Genomic DNA, 21,475 nt, shown 5'->3' with positions numbered 1-21,475 from the left:
AGAACTGCATTCAGATGTTAGTAAGAGGACTAATTCCATCACAGTCAGTACATTCTTACGGACTCCATTCACCTTTGGTGTGACTAGGAGTCAAACTTGTCAGCTGCATTCTCTTGGTAGCATCTATTCAGGTTTCAGCCTATTATCCCAAATTCATTCTTCTATGCAATTCAGAAGACTTCCACTACAACATAACAGGATATCTGACACTTCTTGAAAAGCCAATCCCTTAGCTGGAAATTAATTTCCTGGATTTAGAAATGCACATTATTTATATATTGTTCAATGGGCAAAATTTAAACAAGAATTAGAGGTAAAATGTAATGTTCTTATTAGAGGGTTATAAAAAATAATGTTTATTTTAGAGGTATAATAAAGAAACCTATTATAGGGTTCCTATAGAGGGTCCCTATTAAAGAGGGACCAGTGATTTTAAATTAGCTTTTAAACGGAGCTAAATTTAGTCTCAAAATATTGTTTTTAAATAGAAGTCAAACATTCCTGCTTTATTTTTTTGAATAAACTATAGAGAAGTTCAGCACTGATTCACAAATGGTTTCCAGGTGATAAAATGTTATTCACCTGGAAAAAAGAAAGAATAAAATGCAGCTCTAACTATTTAAAAAAGAATAAATTTACAGTGTTTTCTGGTTGCCCTTTTCCTCTTCTCATCCTTGGCCAGCCAGACATCAAAACAGTGCTGGCTAGTACTGAGCCACCCAAGTACTGGCTGCTGAAACAGAAGCATAAGAATGTTCCACCAAGTTTAGTGAAAATGTAGTCATTTATGCCACAAGTGTACACAAACACATTTAGAAATATAATTGTCCTGGGAATTGAAATGAGTTCATTGATGCTTAATCCTCTTTTTAAAAATAGTGCTTGTGAAATTTAATAAAATATAAATTATAAAATAAATAGGTTTATATTTTTATTAAAAAGCAATTAGATTTCAATTTTTTCAAAGAGACAGAAATCTAGGTCTCCCTGTTTCTTAGAGTGAGCCACCATATTCCAGATGCGTAATTTTTAATATTTAAATTGAGAAATTATTAGCTATGTTATTTCAAACTAGCTGATCTTCCAATAAAAACATTTCACAAAGTTCTTTTGATGGAAGCATTTAACCTGATATTTTCTTTATTTTCATGGAAAATTTGGATTTTTCCCTGAACTACACTATTGCTTCAGATTACCATAAACCTTAAACAAAAAATAATGAATAAAAAATAGAATAATGAGGAAAATCTAAATGAAAAAATCGTTTCCTAATTTTGATAGTTTCAGTTCAATCTGTAACAAGCAAAGCTTTAAAGACTCTAAAGTGTTTCTACAAGGTAAGTTCAGCTGCACACAGAACATTAGAAGTGGAGATAAACGTACCCACACCTAGCACTTGCAGCAGTACTTTCCTTCCCTAATAGTAGAGGCACTGAAACAGCATTGACAAACATGGGAAAGAGTAAAGAAAGTGAAAAAGAATGGGTTTAGATCTTGGATACAGCTTAGTTAATGCATTCAGTTGTGAATTTAACCCTATCTGATCATCATTACTGATTTTTTTTTTTTATAAATACAGAATCCAAAAGAACACTTTTGCAATCATAGCTATTTAACACTAGAATACACAATCGTAACATTAGTAATTCCCAATTCCTTCACCTAAGAGAGTAATGATTTTTCTACATGAAACATCATTACTGAGTTTGATTAACACAAATTTTAAAAGCTTCTTATATGTAGTCCACAGCTGCACTGAATGCATTGATTTGTTCTGCAGGTACACACTGAAGACAGTTTGGATTTCAACATGACTTGCCAATGGACCAAACTCTGCAAAATTTCTTAGATACAGTTAACAGATAAAGATTAATACTATTTTATATAAGATCTTTTCCAGTCATAGTTAATGTTTTAATTAAACCAGTTTATGGAGAAATTTGTTTTCATTGAAACAAAACCTATCTTTTTGGGGAAAATCACATTTATCGTAAAACCAAACAAGCAGCTGTAGTTTGCAGATTTAATAGCAATAAGACTGAAGTTTACTTGATTTTAGGGGAAAGTATTTCTAGTCAGCTCTAACAATAGGGAAAATTCCCTGTCATCATTCAGCCTGGCTGAATAAGGAGTCCTCAATTTATTCTAAAATACTTGTAAAAACTCAGACTTATAATGTCTCATAACATCATCCACTAAGTCTATACCAGAGTAGTTCTAAGAACAATGAAGGCAAGAAGTGCAAGAGAAGGCCTGTTGAGATCAGCAGTAAAGTTTTAACTCCAATCAGCAATATTTCAGTAAAGACGCACTATAATTGGACACGCCATCACATTGAGAACAAAGGAAACGGGTATTAATTCCTCAGTGACTTAGTAGCTACTCTTCTGTCATAGAAAGTATTGAGCTCAGTACAAGGTTTTAGGTAAATTCTTTGGAGACTTTCCTTATCATGAGCTTAAAACCATTAAGGTATCTTTAAAAAAATAAACCAGTACCACTTCATCAAGTATGTGGAAAAAGTACAGACAAGAATGTCAAGCTACTTCCAAGACAGTCAATTAAATTGTAACATGCATGTGCAGGCCAAATTTCTTCCATCAAAAGGAACAGTCTCTGTGAGACTATTTAGTTAGATGAATCACTATTTAACTAGAGCCTCTGACAAGATACAGTCAAATCAAATTCTTACAGAGAAGATACAGTCATGATACCACCATTTTTCTCTTCAAAAAGGCATCATAATCAGTTTATGAAGCATGCAAAAACTCTAGCTTGGTGCAGTGCTGCAGTTCCCCATAAATATTATAAAAACTAGAAGTGCTGTTGCTATAACAGGTACGTAAGCTTTGAATTAATTGCTGAGTATTGCTTGGAAAGTGTACTGAGAAATAATTGCAGGTTAATACCAGGTTTCATAAAATCCAAATGATCCTGGTTTATTCCATTTGCCATGGTAGTCTGAGTTTGGTAGCACAATGCAGAGTTCCTTTTCTCTTGGCTGGAGCTGATTTGTCCCATTCAAATCTGGTCTCATAAAGTTTTTGGTAATGCCAGAATTTACTTATTCCTTAGTTATCAGAAATAAACACGCACACTCCTTTTTGCTGAGTCAAGTGAAACAAAAACTTTTTGTAAAACCCAGTTTGTTACAGACTGTCATAAAACTCTATGCATACTCATCCAAGGTTGCCAATTCTTAGTACTGGGTTTGCTCATGTGTAAGTGCAGGTAAGTTGTTGCTATTGACACCCTCTCATAAACAGACTCTTGAAAAAAACAGTAGAAATATAAACAGTTCCATAAATAGAAATTAAAAACACCCAGTCTTAAATACGATTACTTGTTGGTAAGGATGCCCCAGTAAAAGATACAATCAAAGTATCAGTATATACTTGGATTAAAATATCAGTGCATACTTGGAGGCAAAACAGAAGTGTTTACTCCCCTAAAAATATTTGAAATGCCATTCTTCAAATAAAATATTCCACATATTTAGAGAACAGGAAAGAAACGATCTGCTTATGCATCACATTAGAGGAAACACAATTTTCGTTATTCAAAGATGAAAAATTGTGTCCAAAAATGCGTAATCTGCTCATCAGACAAGTGAACTATGTAAGAAAGTATTTGAAAATACTTACATCCCGTGGCTCCACTTTGCTTTCCCCCTCACCAGATAACTCTGTTTTTTACTTCTGCTGTTATTCAAGCCTCAGATGAAACAAACTGTCTTTGACATGATGCATTTCCTCAGAGCTGCTTTGTCTGTCTGCAGTTCCCCAGATGAACACTGTTCCAATAATTTATATCAGTATTGGAGTTCTGTTGCTCCCCTAACACAGGCAGTGCCTCCACTCTGTCATCTCCCACTTACTGAGCTTCTGCAGAAAAGAAACAATAGATGAGAAACTGACAACTGATAGTATCCAACTACTCAAGGAAAAGCAACCTGAGACCACAAAGTAACACATTAGACTGTAATGGTATACTACAGTATGTCATCTGTCCTCCAGTGGCATTTTGAACCCCCAGAAAAACTATAAAATACTGCTAATAAGTGTCTGAGGGCACAATACCACTGGAAAAGGATTTTTAAACAATCAGTATCATGGATATCATGGTATTCAAAAGGTAGATGCTCCTGCAAAATGATATTATTACTTACTAAAAGAAAAAAGTCTCAATTTCTCCTTAGGAGGAGAACCACAAAGGCTGAAGGAATCCTGACAGGTACTATGTTCCACTTCAATAAGTTAAATTACATTGTTGATGTTAGCACATAATGCTGACAATTACATTGCATGAGGATCAGAAGCAGTGTAACAGTATAAATAATAAATCTTCTGTTTAAAAGAAATAACAGGAAATAATTTTAATGTTCTGGTGAAGGGCCATCTTTTTGATACAGCTTCCAAAAATTTATTCTAGTGTATGAGAGACCTTAACTACAATAACTTCTGCAGTGAAACAAGTGAAGAGATTAATTGTAACATGAATCTTCAAGTCAAGCTCTCCATCAAAAACATGTCTCCACAAGATTTAGTTATATGAATCAATAGTAATTTCCTTGGGCCTACTAATTTGTGCAGTGGTGAATTTCATTCCTGGTAAAGGATTTCATAGAAACTTTACCAGATAGCTAAGGTTAAGAAAGTATTCAATTTGAATGGAAAGTTCAGATAAGAGTTTAGATTTCTATTAGACAATAATCAATGCACTAACATCTTTTAATAACCACAAAAACTACTGGAAGAGGCAGTTCTGTTACTACTTTTTTAGAGTTTCAGTAAAAGTCATTTTTATAGACAGGACTAAACATTTCTAACACTTACTTTACAGCCTCCTCTGGGATGGTATATACCACTGCCAACTCAGCACCACTTCCTAACACTTTAATTGAAAAAAGAAAGAAATGTTAAGTGGCAGAAGAAAAGTTTAAGTGCCTTGATTCATTTTTCCAAATTGGAACCTGATTGCAATACTTGAGATAACACAGCTTTTATAGTTTTTCGAATTGCAATCAATGACTTGGCATTTCTGTCCTCCACCCTCTTTGCAGAGTACACAGTATCCAAATCTTGGTATTTGAAGCACTTAAAGGGAAGAAACAATCACTTAAAGACAGAAAGAACATAAGGATATAATTCCAACAATGTCATTAAATTCTCAGGAAAAGATTCCTGCCTAATAGTCCTCAAATATAGCGCTCAGATCCAGAAGTCTTTAAGGACATAAAGCAAAGATATTATGGAGCCAGACTAGAAACACTTATTACCATGACCTCATTCACATGGCAGTGTTGGAGAGCAAGGAGACAAAATAATTACAGTTAGAAGGCTTTAAGCATGACCTTCTATGGACAAGCCTAGCCATTCAGTTGCTATTTGCACCCCCCTGGCTAGATAGTAAGCTGAAGGAAAAGAGCGGAGAAAGGAATCTGGTAGAAATTTCATTGTACCCCATTCCCTGAATGAAAGATCTAGTGCACTCTAAAAAGAACCTGTTTTGCTAGAAATCTTTGTTCCTTTTACTTCATGTAGAGAACTGATAGAAGGTAAACCATTTCACAACTTATGTAAAGAAACACCCTCCCACACACAGAGTCAAGCTATTTACAACTATTAATAGAACAGATCTTGACATGCTAGAGATGCAGCACATATAGCTAGAAGCAGCAGTGGAATATGTCTTATATTACAAGTGGAAAGCAAAAAACAGAGACGAAAGTGAAATAATTACTACTTGGAGACCCTTTTAGAATGGACAATGAAGCAAGGTTTTGAGGCACATACCGAATTGTGCTCAAGGCCTAGAGCAAAGGTTTTGGTCATGAGACCTCATAGGAATTACAGTAGAATGTGTAATAAATGAAGCCTTGAGAGTCCCAGCTGAAACATTTTCCAAGCCCATACTATTTTGTCATAAAATTCCCAAACAGTTCCCCATCACCAAGAGCAAGCCATGTTATCATATGGAGGGAAGGTCAATAAATATTTTTACATATAGACAGAATGAAATTATTAATTTAGAAGATCACAAGGTTCTTGAGACCTTCAACCAAAGAACCTGAAAAATATATTATGCTTCATTTTAGCAATAGGCCACACAGCACTTTCAGGAGTGATTCATGCTCAGTTAAATTAGGCTTCTAAATCACTTAGGTGCATCTGAATTTTTTCTTGAGATGAAGTCAATTTACGGAAAGAATGTATAACTAAGCTTTTCTTAAACAAGCACCAAGTAATGTAATTAGGCTAGAAAATAACAGAGATGTGAATATTACTTGTCAAAAAATCAGAAGGGACAGTTGGCAGGATTTCCTATGACTTTAGGCAATCCTCAGAAGAAAACGAATGATACTATTTTTGAAGCAACTGCTGTTTATAGTGTTCCCCTTCAGATCTCTACTTCTAAGTTTCAGCCCATAATGCAGCAGAGAGCCTCTGCTGACACAAGAAAATACTTGAGTCAGTATTTTCCTTTCCAATTCTTCAGCTGACCTAAGCAGCTCCTGACACTTCCCAGGCTAAGATGACTCAGCACTAGCATTAGATAACATTTTTTTAATTCCATCCTAAAGTTCAAATAACAGTCTTTCACTCCTTTCAAGCTCAGACCTCAGAAGACGTCTCACAGCTCCCTGGCTCTCTGAAGCACCAACAATTCAGCTTTACTAAGGAAGTCTCAGACAAGAATGAGTCAGACATTGACATACAAAGAAAGCAATCTCCTGCTGCATCTATCATTATGTAGGAAGACTTTTACAGAAATTCTTTATTTCAGGCTCCCATGCCTTTGTCATCCAACTGTAGTCCCAATTCAAGTTGAGTTTTCCCTTTTCAGACCCCTCCTGGAAGCTCACCAGCTGCAGCAGGCAACCCAGAACTGCTTTACTGGGTCTCAAACCAGACACGTTTACTGTTTTCATTAATCCTAGGAGTGTAGTTTCTAAGGGCTCAATTCAAAACCCAATTTTCTCAAAATACTAGCAAAATAGATATCAGAATTAGGGAGACATTAAATCTACTGAGATAAAACCAAAATGGACATTCTCCATTTCCTGAGTAGTTGTACATGTCAGACATGTACATGTAATGAAGACATGTACAAAATGAAGACAGAAGGTTCTGCCAGAGTTTTGACAGATCTCATCTGGACCTGATCAACACACACTGAGATTCTTTCACAGATTCAAAGGGGAATTAGTGAAATGCATCTGTATATGGAGCACATTTATATCACCAATTCTAACAGTCCCCTGTAAACCTACTAATTTTTGCAAAGGTGTGTGTCATCCACTGAATACCAGCAGCACCACCTTATTCAGAAGTATATTACCAATATCATGAAATTCCAAATCAATCCGGCTGGGATATTTTCCCTGTCAAAAACAGCAACACTGGCTTTTGTTTGGAATATCTAACCTTTCCATTTTATGAGCAGCATCATTCTACTTCAGGGATAGGGAAATCAAGTCACAAGACAGGTACAGCTTAAGTAAAAAGTATCGAGTAACTCAACAGCTTAAGGCAGGATTTGAACCTAAATATTTGAAGTTACCACCCAGTTCCTTACTAACCAGCCTGTCCAGACAGCTAACAGTGTTCCACATCCCGATGTCAGTTACAACTTCATCTTCAGATGACAAGTTCAAACCTCCAGCAGCCAATAGCTGTGTGTACCTTCTGCATGCACTTTTACTGACTCTGAATTATTAACTCTGCTGGAGCATCTGATCAGTCTTAGCTATTTTTGGCTGGTATTCACAGCTCCAATTGAGTAGACTCTGGCGAGTACACCTGGCAACACTGGCTCAGAACAAGGCTGACACAGACACACAACACAAACAGGAAGAAATGGAGTGAGTGCCTGGGTGTTATTGATATAAGATTGTATTTTTACTAGGCTAATAAATACAGTGTCTGCTCATTCCTGTAGGTGTGTGGAAATCTCATTTCACAATGTCACATTCCTGAAGAGCACAGTTGGCATAATCCAGATAATGTGCCTCAAATACACATATTACCTTGTCATTTTATAAATTAGACTACAGCAGATTTAAGAAATAAGTAGGGGAAAGGTAATCCCATGGAAAGCTGCTATCTTCACTTCTGATGCTGTTTTAGCCACCATCATTCCTATCAGGCCAGCCTAATTGCTTTGTTTTTGTGGGCTCTTAGGGAATAACATTACTACGAGTTTGGAAAAAATAACAACATTGACTGTGCTGACTTTTGATCACTCACCACCTAGCCAGGAGCGTCAGACCTATTAAGTGTCCCTTCTTTGCCAAAAATTAATGAGCCAAAAATAAGTACCAGAGGATGGAATCAGCTCTGTCTCAGCTGTATTCAATGCCACAGTCACACAGGAGGATGAGGAAAGGGAAAAAAGGAGTAAAAGAAGAAAGCCAAGATTAGTGAAAATTGCTTTTCATTATTAAGTATGAGGAACTACTAGAACCATATGAAACTCATGGTGGTCAAAGTGAAGACTGATAATTTTAGATTTTATTGAACAAAGTTTCAAACAGATTCAGTGTTAGGAAAGACCAATAAACAGCTCCTTTTGCTCAGCATGTCACATACATGGAGCTGATCAGAAAAAGAGTCTGGAAGAGGAGCTAGCTTTGTATCAGACAGTTCCAAAAACTAGCTTCTAAAACAGCACAAACTAACCCTTTGTTTCCCTTTGAGTCTTTAATTTGGTAGATCCTAGTGAATTTTCATGAAATTGCTGTTGCTCATGAGCCTTCCTCAACTGAAGCTGTGTAGTACAGTACTACTCCAGAAGTTCCAGCTTCAGATCAAACACCTGTTTGCTTCCTTTAGATTTAGTTTCGCCTCAACCACATTTAAACTTCAATTTCTGTTACTTTACTCACTATCATCAACTGTTTTAAGGATTATAAACCTAAGTGCAGGATACTGTTTTTTGGCCTCCTGAGATGTAGTTAGATCAAATTCATGAGATGGAGATTAGACATAGTCTTAGTTTTATTGTTTAGTGGACTGAGTATATAGACAGAAATTTATACTGCAGTCTTAGAAGCTCACCTATTACAGTAAGTCTAAACTAAGTGCTTTGCATCTTGGAGCCAGATCCTGTCCCAATCTCTTTGATAAACTACTTCATGCTGAAAAAATATTAACCAGGCTTTTTCTTTCCTTCCTTTTTTTTTTTTTTAATTTTAAAACAAACACTCTAATGTCTAAAAATATCACCAAATTTTTTTTAAACTAATCCAAAAAAGCATGCTTTTTTAGTTGTCCAGATCTTACCAAATTTCCACAGGAACATAGAAGATTTTTTTAATTATTATTCAGCACTGTCACAGCCTCTTTTCCTTATATTTCCCAAGATCTTTTGGCAACAATAAACAAATAAGTTTTCCTTTTATGAAATCATCAGAAGTGCTCTCAAGACAATTAAAAGGAACTATACTGTTTGAAGTAACACTGTCATTATCCTCCCAATGAGCCCCTGTAATGCTGAGGTTATGGTAGGAGCAAAAGAACTTTAGTACAAGCAGTGACAGCAGGTCCCACAACTTTAGAATGTACTACATCAGAATGAAATTCCAAGAGGAAATTGCATCCATTAGGATTATATTCTTGAATCATTTGAAAGTCAATTCTTTCAAAAGAAATAAAAGGTCAGAAGCACTGCAGGTTTGCATTTCTCAGGAAAAGGTTCAGATAATGATCTCAGCCAGAACGGTTTAGAATTCAATCAAAGGCTTAAAACACAAATTTACAAAAGCCGAAGAAGTAATTTTGACTTATCTAATGTTTTGCTTAGGAAAAAATTAAATCTGAAGAATTTCAGAATTCAGACAATTTTGTACCCATTTTCCACATGAAGTGTCTTGCCTTTATTTGATACTACCATTAGATTTCTACATTTCTTTATAAGTCAATAACTTAACAAATCTCAAAACATCTTCTAGTGTGTTTTGTTTCCATATTGGATGTAGGAAATGGATTGGCTAGCCACTCTCTCATGCCACAGCTAGTTCTTTCACAAACTGTGTTAAATAATATTTCTATTATTATATTTTAATGATAATCCTATTTTATATTATTATGTTGTGTAAAAGTATATACAGGCAATGCTACATTTATTCCAAGCCTCTGAAGTCATGCCCTAGCTGTAGTGTGAGCTGCTAAAGAGCCACCACACCACAGACCAGAGAGTCAAATTTGAATTGCCACTTATAGTATAAAACCTTTGCCTCTCCTCCATGTTATATTATGTTCTTTCAGAGAGGTATTGAAATAAATATTTACACAATCAAAACAGACACATGCATAAACATACTCCTGTATGGGAGGCTGTCTAGATGGTTTTCTGACCACATACATTTTAGTCTCATTATCTCGTTGTCTACAGCACTAGCATTATCTGAAACAAAATTTTTAAATGTGGCCATCAAGTGGCTGAAGTTCAAAACTGCATCTTAAAATGTAAGCCGTTATTTTATGTGAGATGAATGATTGTCCACTGCAGTCCCCGGAATCTCACCTCATCTTCCCTCACAGCTCTGTCTCCAGCCAAGTTCCACAACCTGAAAGACCAGCTCTGCATTGGATTTTATCATACTACTGCCCTCCAGCCCCAGGGACTATGTCACTGTGGGAAAAGAGTATAGTAAAGAAGTTGTCTGAAACCACCATTAACCCTTCAAAGGATATAATGCTTGTCCCAAACAAATCTCTTGGGCTTCTGAGGCCCTGCTAGTATCTATGAGAGTGCACTTGCTGCATTTCATGGGCTTACAGTTTCATCCCTGGTTTCTGAGAGTTTTCATCTTCAGAATGCCACTTTAGTTCTGAGATTACATCCCCTTTCACCACCTGCACTGAACTACCCCTGAAACGGGCTTGAGTGTACTTCTGCTCTACCCTGTCACCAAAAGGAGACACTAATTTGTACCAATCTTCCCAGAAACTCACTGGAACTGTGACGTCTCAGAAGTGTTTCCTATGCCTGCACTCCAGCATGTGGTCTTTTAAATGGCTGAGAAGCTGGGACAAGGGCTGGCTGTTTCCCTGGTCCTGCCTGTGAGGACCAGGCTCTGCTCCAGTCTCCCGGGAAGAAGCCATGCTGCCCTGAGGGGACCTGGGCAGGCTGGACTGATGAAGCTTCTAGAAGGCAGATCGGAGAAGGATAGTTCACAGGTGACAAAGTGGGGCACCTCAGGATGAATGCAGCACCAGACCAGGGCTGGTCAGGAGAGCAGCAATCCCTCAGGTGACAAGAGAGTTTTCCTTCAGGTGACAGGAGTTTTCTCACAGCTGACAGGAGAAAAGCTTTCCCTTAGGTGACAGGAGAGAAGCTTTCCCACAAGTAATAGGACAGTAGCTTTCCCTTAGGTGACAGGAGAGAAGCTTTTCCACAAGTAATAGGACAGTAGCCTTCCTTCAGCTGACAGGAGAGAAGTTTTCCCTCAGCTGACAGTTTTACCCCCAGGTGACAGGAGAGAAGCTTTCCCTTAGCTGACATGAGTTTTCCTTCAGCTGACAGAAGAGAAGCTTCCCCTCAGGTGGCAGGAGAGAAGCTTTCCCTCAGGTGACAGGAGTTTTCCCTCAGGTAACAGGAGAGAAGCCTTCCCTCAGGTGATAGAAGATTTCCCACAGGTGACAGGAGAAGCACTTTCCCTCAAGTGACAGGAGAGAAGCTTTTCCTCAGCTGACAGGAGAGAAGCTTTCCCTCACAGGTGATAGGAGAGAAGCTTTCCTTCAGGTGACAGAAATTTTCTGCCAGGTGACAAGAGAGGAGCTTTCCCTCAGGTGACTGGAGAGAATCTTTCCCTCAGGTGACAGGATTTTTCCCTCAGGTGGCAGGAGTTTTCCCGCTGGTGACAGGAGAGGCGCTTTCCCTCACAGAAAGGCCTGAGCACCACAGGGTAGGCAGCACATCAGTGTTGTGCTGAGGGCAACCTGGGAGGAAAACCCCCACTGTTCCTGCTGGAAGGTTTGATTATAAACTCCTTCATCCACTTCAGGCTTTGTGCTCAACAACAGTGCCACTTTGCTTGCCATCTTACTGATCTGGTGGTGCTTCCTTAGAAAATTCCAGATGGTTTTAATGGTCAAGGGCTGGTCTAGTAACAGGTCTGAGATTTCTTCTGTGGCATGGATGACATTTTGCTGCCATGTTGTTGTTGATTTTGATGTAATTTCTTCCCTTCCCTGCCCAGAGCAAAACTGGTGCTCAGAGGGAAGAATCAGTCAGGGAGGGCAGAGGAAGGGGGTTATTCATTTGATATTCTGTATGTATTAGCAGATTAAAGGAAGGGACCCTTTGTTGCTTTTTCAGGTATTGTCTTTTGGGGTTTAAATTTTGTGCTTTTATTGGGAGATGAGGAAACTACCCTTTTTTTCTGATTTTTCTGTAGCTTGAAAGGGGTTAAGGAAGAAGCTGCACGCACAGCATATCCTCATCCCAAGATGAGGTTTTTTTCCATGTGGTAAATTAAAAGTGATTTAGCATAAACAGCTAAAAAGGGGGAGGAAGGGGCTGCAATGTGACACATGCAGTCATTGTCAAAGATTTCCGTTGTTGAACTGTTACTTTGCACATTTAGCTGCCAACATTACATGGAAAATGTTGGGGAGGAAGGAAATTATCCTGTTCAGTTTCTGCCATTGCTTTTATCTTGATTCCCCGGGGATTTATGGGGGCAAATTCTAGCTCAGACAAGGGCCAGGAGGCCATCTGACTACAAGAAGTGGAACTGAGGAAGAGATTTTTAGTGAGTTTACTAAACACTGTAATCATATAGCTCAGGTATCAGGCTCTGGTTCCCTGCCCAATGTTGTTTTGCTTTGACCACTGTTACTTTCTTACAAACACATCTACATCCAGATAAAAGCTTTTTTGTAACTTTTATTTATTTGGAGGTTTCTGCATGTAATGGAAAAGCTTTAAATGGTAGATGCAGAATCAACTTTGGATCTAGGCAAATTTTGCACTCACCAAAACAAATTTGAGCCAAATTTAGAAGTAGTGCCATATGACATGCTCTTGGGGAGTGAGGGGCTGGCTGTAGGCCCAGATCTGACAAAGTTCTTTTGCACATTTTTATCTTTGTACTCTGTGAACAGTCCCACTGATCATTCTGTCAACCTGAAGTACTAAAACAACATCAGGCTGGCCTTTAAGATTTAAAAGATGTGATCTTTAAACCAAAGAACTTTGAAAAAAAGGTATTTTTGAAATGTCTTTCTGTTTACTGAGCCTTAAGGAAACATCTGTGTCATGTTTTCCAGTCTTTTTCTGTGCAATGACAGAAACATAGGTTTTTTCCCCAAATGAATCTGGAAGTTCTCATGCAGACTTATGACTTTCAGAAATGGGACTTTAGGCAGATGTCATACATTGTAAGATTCTTGGTAAGAACTGAGTTGACAACATAGGCAACACAGCACTGAGTCACTGAAGCACTTGCTTAAAGCTTGCAGAATCAGTGCATTGGGTCATAATTTCTTGGGGGCCAGAGTCATTAACTGTATTGTGGCTAAGTGGTGTACCTGCAGTTATGTGTAAGCATGTGTAGCTTCAGTCTTCTGTCGATTGCTTTATGTATCTGCTTCAGTCTTCTCATTGTACCAGTTTCAGTCCCTCATGCAGCTGGTCCAATGAAAGTACCAGTGAATTAAAAATAATTACACACCAATGACTGATGCTCTTATCCTGTGGAAATCACAGGGGAATGAGTAAGAAGATGTCAGAGAGTCAGGTGTCTTTTGGAGAAAGCCAGCATACCCACAGAAGCAAGAAAAAAAGCTTTGAAAAATACTATGGAATTTCTCCAGAGAACAACCAGAAAATTAAATGTTGTATAAATGAGGACAACAAAATTAGCGTGTAGCTGGAAACAACAGAGATACAGGCATTCAAAGGGTATTATTGATGTATTTTAATCAAAAAGCAGCTTAGAGGCTGACCTAAAGTGTTGGCAGTGAAATCAAGCTAAATACAAAAATGTTTGTTTTACGTACACCACTTCGCAGTCCCAGCTGAGATCAGCCAATACTGCTACAAGGTTCTATAAAGAGTGTAATTACACAGCCTCTGTCCCAAATGTCTTGCTGTTTTAGTGTAACAGAGAGTGAGTTTTACACAGGGAGAAATATAGCATATAAAAAATGTGTTTTCCTCTGTGAAATAAAAAATATTATGAGAGAGGAGCTGAATACAGATCTCAAGTCTGAAGGGAATACTATATCTACAAGAGCATTCTTTCTTGCTGGTTTTGTGACAATCCACATAGTTACATTTATTGTATAATGGAAATATATTTATTGCCATTTAAGTAAATAAGTCAGTTGAATACATATTTACCATATATTTTTTTTAATTACTGTCTGTCCTCCTATGTCTATGTCTATGTGTCCACTGTAATCATCATAAATGCCCATGGTAGGATGAGAGTTGATTACTACAGGGCTAAACAACACTGTTGCTGCCTAGTTCAGTGTACATTTGAACACAGACAGCAAATGTTGAATGCAGTTTGATTTTCATATATTAAAATTCCTGGCTGGACTATTAAAATCTATTTTCATAACAACAAAGTGGACAAAGGGAAATGAAAGCAGTTTTGCTGAACCTGCAAGACACAGATAAACAATGAAGCAGAACTCGGCCAAAAAATCACTGTTTCTATGGGCAGGGCCCACAGATAAAGTTAATGAACTGTCAAAAACATACTGTGGCAGTACCTGTGTCTTTTCACACCACAGAAAATGTATTTTCCCTTGCAAGTTACTATATTTAGCCAACCTCCCTCTAAGCTTAATTATTTACAGATTCTAATTACTGATTTCTCCTACTGAACCTTCCTTAAATACATCCTTCTTTTGGGGGGAGACTGGGTAAAAGTGTTGCAGCATGTTTAGGAGCTCTGTGTTTCGCTTGGGATTGGGAAGGCCTCAGTATAAAAGTGATTCTGCTCACTTTTCCTTCAAAAGACCCTGATATGTTAAAATCGGTCACCTCTTCCCTTTTCACAGTAAAAGGTAACTTTCCCCAGAATTCTTTGGGAAGGTTTCTTGTGTCTAAATTACTCCAGAAAAATCTTACAGAATGAAAAGTATCTGTGGTTTACAAGGCTTCTTCCAAAGCTCATCCAGCGCAAAAGCTTCCTTTGACTTTAAGAACACTATATTGGATCACTGAAGTCATCATAAATGACCTAAGAATTGTTTGGGAAAGGCACCTACTGTGTTAGACAAGTGGCATAGGACCCAAAATTCTAAAAATTTGACTCAGTAGGTTTTTGGCTTCATCAAATCACTTGTGAAGAGACACATACTAGTCTTTTACAACCATTGAAAGGAAAGCCTAAAGCGTGTTTTGAAATGCAGGCCATGGTCTCTTTCAGTATAGTCTGCTCTGAGTAGACAGAAGAGTCATAAATGTTTTCTGGGACAGCATATTTATTTTAATTGCTACTTCACTCAACAAAACCCTGATAAAATCCATAATAAGCAAAGCAACACTCCATAAGCTTTTTTTATGGTTGCAATATACAGGGATTCCCGTTTGTCTTGCTGGCATTATTTATATGAAACCTTCTACTACATACAGGTTAGAGCTTAATTTCAGAATTTTATAACCAACCCTGACTAAACAATGCCCTATATTGTAGTCACTTTATTAAAACAATTGGAATATGATCCAATTGTAATTTTATATAATAATACTCTTGAGGAATAGTTTTCTACTGTTACTGTGATGATGGCTATTAATTCTCAGTTGCTTAGCATTCTGGCACATACATATATGTATACATGTGCACAATTATAACTGGGGCCTGGCTACTTGCCAGATTAACATACTAGGGACAATGATAAAGGGAATAAATTTTACTCCAATAATATAATGTAGTCAAATACTGTAATCAACCCTTTGACCTCAGACCTTTGGGAAATGCCTTAAGTCATACATAGTTCACACCACCTTCGTGGCAATCATGAAACCTGTGCAGGAAGTTCTATCTAGAATTGCTCAGGTAAGCGTAACAGGTGAGGCTGCTGGTGTAGGGATGAAATGAAATAAAGTCCTCTGCCCAGACAGTTGCCATTACTCACTCTGTGCTTATGGTAGGGACAGAGGAAGAGGGGGGAAAAATGATGACTGGTAAAGGTTCAGTTAAAACAGTTACAGGAAACAAAGAAGTTGGTACAAGGGGAGGACAAGTGAATTACTGCACTGTTTTAACCACTCCATCGGGGCTTTTGAAGCAGGAGTTGCAAATTAGCACAGGCAATACTAAGGCTTGGAGCAACCCATAGCCACTAAATATGTGCAGGAAATTACATGCACGTATCTCCAATCCCCACAGTAATAAGAATCAACTATATTCTTGGTCATTGCAGCTGATGTATCAGGAATACTCGTTACCTTGAAAGACAGAGATGTACCTAAGCAAAATTAATTTCGGCTTTGATTTTGGGGGCAGCTGGAAGGAATTCTTACTTCCAGAGTTTTTTCACTATAGATGGATAATTATAATAAACACCCCTACTTCTAGTCAAGACAATTTTAAACAGCTAAATCAGAGCTTCAGAAATTAGAGATATTATTTATGCAGCTGAATTGTTGTATTGAGAAAAATATAGCTTGGCTTGTAAACATGTGGTGGCATAGAGAATACAAAGTGTTTTTTTGTGAATCCATTGGTTTAGTTTCCTGGGATTCTGTCCTTAGCTGAGGGTTAAATTTATGTGTTTGCACAAAGAAGGTAGTTGAGTACATGGTCTTGTGTTAACACTGAGGTTGAGAAGAGGAGGGTAAGCTATTGGCTGAAGAGTTGCAAACTGTTTGATTCAGGCCGTTACCTAATTTCTCAAATATTCAAGTGTTGCAAAAAAAAGAGTACTTCCTTTCTCCAACTGTTCTATGGAATAAGAGTCTCACACTAAACGTTTAGTTTTTCTGTGTTTATGCACATTGCTCAATATATTGTGGCAATGGCTTCATTATTGAGAAGTTTGGATAACCTGATTTGTCCAGTTGGTTTTCTGCTATTCAGATTTGCACTGCCCTAATAACCAAGACTGGTTATTCGGAGAAAATACTTCTGAGAAAAGTAACTATGGAAACTTGATTCAAATTTTTGAGTGCACACTTTGGATGCAGATTTTTCTTTTCTATGAAGAGGTGTGATTTTCATTAAGACCTGTCTTAAAATAAATCACAGAAACAAAGCGATTTCTTAGGCTGCAGCATCTAGAAGCACCAAGAGCTTAAGGCACAAACAGCTAATGTTTTCTGAAGTAAAAAATATGTAAAAGTTTTATTTTTTCTTCTCTAATTTATATATCACAAATTATAAAAGTTAGTCAAGCAGCATTTTCCTACGTATATTTCACTTTGAAGAAAGCACTTAATACAGGATATGTTATACTTGCAGTTAATATAGTAACATTTTTCTCACCCAAAATAGAGGCTGAGCAGGAAAATCATTAGAAAATAAACATTTTTTTAAGAAATGAAAGCTATTTTTATTTTGTTTTCTGTTTGAATTTATCTTGAGACTGCGCAATCCTTTTATAAAACTAAAATACTGCATAGGAAGACTGACAGTTTGAATTTTAAACTCATCTCCTTATAAACTGTTTTAACATAGGTACCTGTGAAGTGTGAATAGCATTTCCTCAGATGCTTCTTCGAGTATTTGATGGCTTCTCTGTGTAAAACTATTAGTAAACAATTTAATGTTTGTTTTAATATGAAAATATGGAGGATTCTTGCATGACTTGATAGCCAAATCTCATCGGTATTACCACACTGCCCTCTGGAGTACAATGACAAAGTATGTGTATGATAAAAGTTTTATAGGCATCTGTTGTTCCTTTTTTGCCTACAGAAAAATTATCACTGGAATAAGTAAAGCCTTGGCTAACTTATTTCTTAAGTCCTTTCTTAATGTAACAAGGTGCCTTTCTTTAGGTGTCTAAAGACTTCTGAAAATCTACTTTTTTCAAGTTTAGAGTTTCAGGTCAGACATAAAGAAAATGTAAGCTAATTGACAGGAACTGCAGATCATATGCAGGCTGACAAGTCATGAAAAATTAAGATCACTGACAGGAGTCTGCAACAGAGTATAGTGGGAACATTTAACTGCGTTTCAGTATAACCAAATAAAATATCATATCTATGCAAAAAGCTACCTGTGAGAAAGATCTGAGAATTCTGTGGAGGGCTCAGCAGAACATGACTTTCCTCCTCTATAATCTCTTGGCCAACAGAGTGAATGCAAATACTTGTGTTTAGGAAAAGGAGATGCTGAATATAAGTAGAGGGATTATATTGTCTTTGTATTTGGCACTGGCGGTACAACTCTTGAAATCTTTGCCAGATTCAGGTGCTATACATCTTTAAAATTGCTGAGAGTCTGGGCAAACTTAAAGTAAGAGCCACAGAAATGATGAAAAAGATAACTAAAAGCTTTAATTTGCAGGAATGATGCAGTGTTAGTGCCTTTGTGCAGTGCAGTGAATTCCTTTGTAGGTTTCTTTACCCTTGATGCCAAACTTATCCCTACAAGACTCAGTAGCTACTAAATTTAGGCACTCTGTGGGGAAACGAGAGAAGTCCCAAGGCTAATGAAAGCAGTGGAGACATCAAGGCATTAAACTGATAGGGAATGGAGCGAGAAAAGTATTAGGGAAGATGGACTCTAAAAACCTGGTAAAGGGGAATTCCCAGACAATGAGGAAGTCATATTTGAATTCTCACTGCAGGGGTGGGGGAAGAGAAGTATGACTAGATACACATTTGGTTTTTTTCAAAGGATATCATAACCTCTTACCAGCATTAAAGTGTAATTACTTCACAGTCATATTGTATAAGCAGGCAGCACTGTGACTACAGGTGGCTCAAATGTAGAATCAAGTCTCCTGAAGACTGTAGCTGTTCGGTTTTGCATTGGATCTTCATTATCCAAATTTTGCTTGGATAGCAGTTGATAAATGAGTGATGATCAGGTTGTTGGTGATTAAACCTAGTGTGGGTTGGTAGAAAAGGAAGGAAAATAAGTGCAGGTGTCCCGCTGTTTGAATCCTAAGTAGACAGTACTGCCTCCTTTACTGTGGATTTTGTCCTAGTAAAAGCTCGCTCTGACTTTTTCGAAGGCTTAAGATTTTATCTCCCTCTGGCAGTTTTATAAATACCACCCTGTATTAACAGTCTCTAATGAGGGAAGGTTTAATATTACTAAATAATTGTTTGGGGAACATATTCACCATACAAGTGAAGACTTCTTTGTGTGCATATGACCTGCACAGTGAAAAAAACATTATCGTTGTGTTCTAACCTTTCTTTAAGAAAAGATAACATCAGCAAATAAATCCACAATATCCTGGTAAAAATTTTTTAAGAGGATCCAAAAACAGATTGAAGCACAAAGGTAGCTTTACTAACAGCTTCTACTAAGATTAAATGTATATATAAATATATGTATGTATCTCCCAAGACAAAATACACAGCTTCATATAATCTGCTAAAGAGAAAAGTAAATATTTTGCAACCACAAATGAAGTCAAAGCATAACATTGTGGTGAGACTTAAGAGGAGTTAACAGACCAAAATGTCTCATTATTTCACAAATTATAGCAGCATGAAAAAATACTCCTTTAGTTTCAGGATACTTAGCTCTGTTTCATGAAATAAAAATATGTGGTAAAAACAAAGCACTGTTTCAAGTACAGCTTCAGAAGCTGGCTTAACTCAGTATGATAGGTGGGTAGACTGCAGCATGAGTGACACCAAGTCTGCGCTTCAGGTATAAGAAATGTGTTTCTTTCCATACGCGCTGGCATGCTGACAAAGCTTCATGCACCACATAATCTTATGCCCAAATGAAAGAGCCAAGCTTTCTCAAGCAAGGTGATACAGTTATTGCTTTAGGTTCCTTTTGCTAATGGTATGGATTGAAACATTAAGAATAAAAATGCATTTGGTAGCCTTGACCTGGTTTGTAGTGGATGCTGGGAGCCAAGTTCCGCCCTCAGTTACACCCTGCAGCTCCCCTGAAGTCCGTAGTGGTGCCAAGTGTAACTGAGGGAAGAATTCAGCTCTTCAAATATGCCCATGGTTACCCAGCCAACTGGCAGCAATTGCAAGGGAATAATAGGAGTGTTGAGGGCAAGAACTGAGGAGCCTTCGCAGGGCAGTCTGGAGGTCTGCACAGTGCTCGTCTACAGACTGTCTGGCCTCCTGAAGTCAAAGCTATTAGTTTTTCCTACTTGCTCAGATGTACAGCATACAAAAAAAGCCTTTCACTGGTGAACTCTGATAAATGCCCACCATCGGGGCTCCTGCAATCTCTTAGTGCATTGTATCATCAGCCTTTTGTTTGTGCCAGACCTAACCTTGAAGTTTCATGGGGCAGAAAACAGATCTGAATACATTTCAAATTTCTACAACAGTGAACTATTATTGTTATTAACAAAGAAGAGCTGAGTAGCTTCCAGACTGCTTATGACACAGACAAACTCATCTTCTTGCAACACAGCTAGTTAGTTATTTAGTGCTTCATATTGCTCAAATAGGGAATAGGCTTACTGGCTCATACAATGGCTCCCATCTGAGGGAACAAGAAATATTTTCATTTCACAGATGAGGAATCAGTATCTTAAAGTATTTGTCGGAAATCAAATCAGAAGAAAGGAACTGAAACTGGTATCCTTCGTTGTAGTGCCCTCATATGTTAGTTGTTAAACCACTTACCAGCTAGTGATACATCAGCTATTTGTAGCCTTGGTGAAGTCCTGGAGCTTTAGTCTTTCAGCACAGAAAAATTCTTGACACTGAATAACTGTGAGTTACGGTTTTAAAATGGAAAACAAAACATAACAATGTTTTTATAGGACAAGTGGATTCTTTGAACTGCTCATATAGCTGTGTACTATTTGAAAAGTGTAATCTTCACCAGAACCGGTGATTAAAATCCCCTGGCTCTCTATTCAGTTTCATGGACAGAAAAAAATAAAGATGTAATGAAAAATCAGATGGACTGAGCTAAGAGAGGCAGGCAGAGGGCAGTTATTGGGCAAGTAAGGAAAAAAAAATGTTCTTGCAAATGTACAAAGCATAACGCCTCCCTCCGCCTCAGATGCCAAGAATGACATCCTTGATGAATATTGTGAAAAGAAATTCTCTGTTTGTCTTGTAAGACCATCATGAAATGGAACTTCTTCCATGAAAGTAATGTGTACTATTTCATATACAGCTAACAAGAAAAGTCAGCAATGAAGTAGAGAGGGATACTACTCTAAAGCACTAGTGGGACCTACACTGGTGGTGTTTCTGTTGTAAGAGAAGTACTGCTTTATTACAATCCTCTACTTCCTCTGTTTCTATGAAGTTGGAATTTGACAAATATGCTCCCTAATTTTTCAGTCCTTTAGGCAGCAGTAAACACATACTGAGCCTTAATCAAATACAATACTATTGT

The 21,475-nt window shown here is 37.5% G+C and overlaps 1 long non-coding RNA gene across 1 annotated transcript; it reads right to left on the bottom strand.

Moving 5' to 3' along the window:
* Positions 1-3,651: 3,651 nt before the first annotated feature.
* LOC129736812 (uncharacterized) lies at positions 3,652-20,895 on the bottom strand. The gene is made up of 3 exons (XR_008733893.1): positions 20,749-20,895; positions 18,830-19,021; positions 3,652-3,884 (listed from the first exon to the last, which is right to left on the bottom strand). It is a non-coding gene; the product is annotated as an uncharacterized LOC129736812 (long non-coding RNA).
* Positions 20,896-21,475: the final 580 nt, after the last annotated feature.

This window comes from Falco cherrug, chromosome 1, assembly GCF_023634085.1.
Source record: "Falco cherrug isolate bFalChe1 chromosome 1, bFalChe1.pri, whole genome shotgun sequence".
Classification (NCBI taxonomy): domain Eukaryota; kingdom Metazoa; phylum Chordata; class Aves; order Falconiformes; family Falconidae; genus Falco; species Falco cherrug.
Note: the sequence above shows the minus strand (reverse complement) of the source record. Positions and strands in the feature narration are given on the sequence as shown.